General features: G+C 42.5%; 1 pseudogene; it reads left to right on the plus strand.

The window, feature by feature from the left end:
* LOC123172298 (homeobox protein HAZ1-like) overlaps positions 1 to 3,619 on the plus strand; it is a 43,844-nt pseudogene extending 40,225 nt beyond the window's left edge.
* Positions 3,620 to 4,803: the final 1,184 nt, after the last annotated feature.

A 4,803-nucleotide genomic window follows, 5' to 3' on the forward strand; every position in this document is an offset into this window, starting at 1 on the left:
GGGGGGGGGGGAGGAGGCACTGCCAAGCTATACGTCCTGAACTTTACTACGTGACTGTCCGGTTCGTGAGGGATCTGCCACATCAATGTTGTGCAGTCCGTATTTAAGTACCTGGCCGCCCTGACGTTGATATATCGGGGGCCCACGCAGGCCTGCGCAGTCTCCGGGCCGTCCCCGGGGCTGTTTTCGACGTCACGGCCATCCGTGGGCCCGTAAAGTCTCTGGCTTTGGTCGGGTGCCTGATGGGTTTGACCGACGGGTTTTCCTCTTGTTCTGTGTCACAGCAGGTCATGCCGACGTGCCGGAGCAGGTCGGAGCGCATGCGTTCATAGGACACCCCCCCCGTCTGCTCGATGCGGGGGGACTGCCACATTATACGTGTTGAATCTTCCCGCGCGACTGTCTAGTTTGTGAGGGAGGTTCCACCTCTATGTTGTGCACTAGCTATTTAAACATCAGGCCGCCCATTAGGTGATATATTCCGTCACCACGTAGGATGCTGCGATCTCCGGGTCCTCGATAGGACGCCACGACTATCCGTTGGCCCGGGTAACCGGCGGCACGCAGGGGTAGCCGGCGGTATGTGTCGGCGCTCGGTTCGACGGTGTCACATGGAGGAGCCCCGGTGGTTTGGGCACCTGCGATATATCCGAGTCATTGAATCTTTTGTTAACAAATCTCTATATCGGTTTTGTGTGATCACTGTTAGTCCTCAACCGAGCACGCGTCTCAGATTTTTCTAACAATGATGAAATAAGATCTATTGTGGAACGAAAATTAGCCTAGACAAAATGTGTGAGAAATAGGAGGAAGGAAAAGAAATGGAGCAAGAAATAGGCGTACGCTGAGTGTATTATATCGGGCACTCGGCTTACGTACAACACCGTCACGGAGCCGTTAGTGGGCGGCGCACGAGCCACATGGCTGGTACATTTTGCTGGGGCTTGTGCAGTAAGCCGAGTGCATCTCCGATTCAACTTCGGCTTAACTTTGTGTATGCCGTGTATTTTGTTTAAGCCGAGTGCTGCTGCAATGGGTTCACGGCGTACGTCTACGGAAGCCGAGTACTTTGCGTTTGTCGTGTGTCATTCAAGGCGTACTCAGCTTAAGTGGACATAAGCTGTGAGCCCGTGGTTTAGCACTCGACTTACTTTACCGTACATAAGTCGTAACCTATCTAAGATTGCTTTACAAAATCCTCACTCTAAAATTAAGAACAATATATTATATATGTGTTCTAGTAAACATATGCACGACTCTGAATTTAAGATGAAACTGTAAATACATAATCTTTTTTCACCACTTTCCGATAAATAATTGTGTTCATCACCGTACCAGCCTATATCAGTGGGCATCAGATATCGGCCATATTGATCGATATTTCGGTCCATATCGGATGATATGTGTGAAATGATATTTATAAAATGCTATGTTATATTCATATCGGTCGAGGCCCAACACTGATATATCGGCCTAGATTTAAAAGCTTGGATGCCATAGGTCAGTTTACTTTTTTGTTGTTGAGGGAAATAGGTCAGTTTACTTGGAACTTCATAGAAAACGATAAGTTCTCTTCTCAATCTCCTACGAGGCATTCTTTTCTTTATCAGACTCAATTGCCAAATGCCAAATAGTTGTGGTTGTCCTTTGCTCATTACCCGGCAAAGTTCTTTATCTAGCTTGTGTGACATGACATGATCAGTCCCGGTTGTAGCCACCAATTGGGACTAAAGAGATGCCTATATATATGCTCCACTGTTTTTGGCCATATAATTCCCTCAAAACCATATTTGTCCATTTTCTAGTTTTAGCAACATTACATTGCTAAGCATGTCCAGATGAGCTCAAGCTTGGTACACCTGCTAAAATGGTCTAAACATTGATCTAGGCCAAGTGATGCATCATAGAGAACAAGATAACATCATATAATTTCCTCAAAATCATATTTGTCCATTTTCTAGTTTGAGCAACTTTACATTGCTAAACATGTCAAGATGAGCTCAAACTTGGTACATCGGCTAAAATGGTTTAAACATTGACCTAGGCCAAGTGGTGCATCATGGAGAACAAGATAACATCATATAATTACCTCAAAACCATATCTGTCCATTTTCTAGTTTTAGCTCAAAAAATCATTAAATGCATGAAAAATAGCAAATGCAGTCAGAAAAGGGTTGAAAATTGATTATGTGGCTTTGAATGGTGCATATTGAACGCACAAAAAGTCTGGAGTTAAAATAAGTTAAAAAACATAAAATATCTTTTTCTAATAGATGAGCTTTCGTTCGAAACCTTGATACTTCAAAAGAGATTGTCCAGTTTGTACAAGAAGTGCATCCAGTTTTTCCCGTAACCCTCACAACTTTTTAGCACGTGCTATGTGGGTGAAATTATGATACCATGCCAAGTTTCAACCTTTTCAGAATTCATTTGTAGTGGTTTTCAATTTAGGGTCATTTAGCTCAAATAATGACCTAATAGCAAAATGAATGAACAAAAAGGCTTTTATAAAACTCTAATACCAAAACGAATGAACTAAAAAGCTTTTATAAAACTGTAATAGCAGAAAGAATGAACAAAAAAGAAACAATTAAAATATAATATTCAAAAAAGAATCAACTAAAAAGGATCAAAATGATATTAACTAAAATTATCAAAGTATTTTTTTGTTATAAAGTTTAATAGTAAAAGAATTTTCATAAAGTATTTTTGTTACAAACTTTAATAGCAAACTAAAAAGTTTTTATAAACTCTAATAGCAAAAGGAATGAACTAAAAAGAATCAATAAAAATAAAACTTATGCAATTAAAATTATATAAAATTTATAAAACTAAAATTATATACAATTTATTCAACTAAAATTATATAACTAAAAATAACATATGCAAAAAATAACATTAAAATTTTAAAAACATAACATCTGCAAAAAATGAAAAAAAGGCCCACCTACTAGCCACCACGGCCTGCATACGACTAGAAACCCTACACATGGGCCAGGATGCAGGCCCGCAGTGTAAGCAGGCCCAACAGGGCGTGAGATTACTGCCTACATTAGAGAGGAGCTTGAGAGGGCAGCGGCAACAGCGCTTATAAACCACTCCGAGCTCCTCTCAATTAGCGAGGTGGGAGTAAACTTTCGACACCGTTGTGCCACCCCTTTAGTCTCGGTTGCTGGCTCCAACCGAGACTAAAGGACACCCTCTAGTCCCGGTCAGAGCCACCAACCGGGACTAAAGGGTTGTGCTTCCCGCCCTTTGGGTTGCTGAAATAGCCCATTAGTCCCGGTTGGTGGCTTGAACCGGGACTAGAGGGGGTCCTTTAGGTGGCTATATAACCGCACACTTAAAAAAATTGCAAACCACCACTGCAGTTCTCCCCGACGAGGACGAAGCAGAGCAGGACGCCGCCAGGCTACCGGACCTCCCCGTCGCCTCCCCGAGCCCGCTCCTCATCGCCGCCCCCAACGCCGTCCCCATTACCTGCCCCGATGCCCTCCCCGAGCCCGCTCGCTCCTCGTCGCTGGCCCCGACGCCCCCAGGCATCGCTATGCCCCCTGAGTCACCCGTCCTCGTCACCGACCGGACCTCGTCACCGACCTTTCTCTTCTGCTCCTACTAGCCTTCATGAGCTCCTCGGTGGCAAGTTGTGGCAATTTTTGGGTGGAATGGGTTGTGGGCACTGTCAAATAGATGGAGTAATTTTTGTGGGTGCAAAAGAATTGGGAAAATATAGCTCCTTTGCAAATCAAAGAACAAATTTTATAGATGACATTATTACTTAGTTGTTACTCTTATTTTGTAGATGATATTATCCATGATTATATGGTGTTGGTTTCTTTATGTCATCTTGTAGATTTATATTGCTACGTATAGGTTATGCTTGTTGATGTTGTACATTAATTCTTCTATTGAGTAAATTGTTCTCTATCAATTCTATGTTATGTTATTGCATACTCGTTGTATATCTATGTACTTGCAAGTGTATGATGCATGTACCAGATAGGAAATGCATGGAATCATGTTATTCATGTTAGTGTAGTACTTAGCTTGAAATGATTGATGCCATGACTCAGATGATTACTTTCTTAGTATGATGGTACTTCTGTTTTTACGTCGCAACTAGTATGATAGTGTTGTGTGCTAATGCCATGCTTGGTAGTGTTATACTGGTTGCATAGTGTGTTGTTTCGTGTGATGATCCACCATGCTTTGTCACCCTATATAGTTTATCTAGGTATCTCAATGTTGTGTGCATGAGCTTCTTCATATCTGGTTTATCTAGTGGTTGCATCGTTATATGTCTAGGTGTCTTTCATACAAGTGATATTTGAATTATGAACATATGAAATGTCTGGCGACGATGATAGGTTCCAAGAGTGCGAGTACTGCGCCGAAAACCGTGGTCTGTGCGACAGGTCTCACATGGAAGGTGATCGACGCTTCAGCATTAAGCTCGACGAGACCTTCGATGTTTATACGGTATGCAACGACGACAAGTATTTTCCGTAATTAAGCATGACTTATGTTTCCTCAACGTGTAATTTCCGCTTTCTACAATTCAACTTGTGCATCCCCTGCCATGCAAGACGTTTTGTCTTGGAAAAGCTGGATTTTGATGATCGTCAAAATATGCAGAAAAACAGAGAGTTCACCTCAGGACGCATCATGGTTATGCTTTTAACGTAAAGCTATACAATGCGGTGACCTACTCCCATTTTGGATGCTCGAATTGGGCATCACTATGCAAGGCGTATGGTTTTCAGGAGGGTATGTACGTCACCTTCGATCTGGGTGATGATCCTG

This window comes from Triticum aestivum, unplaced genomic scaffold, assembly GCF_018294505.1.
Source record: "Triticum aestivum cultivar Chinese Spring unplaced genomic scaffold, IWGSC CS RefSeq v2.1 scaffold51842, whole genome shotgun sequence".
Lineage (NCBI taxonomy): Eukaryota > Viridiplantae > Streptophyta > Magnoliopsida > Poales > Poaceae > Triticum > Triticum aestivum.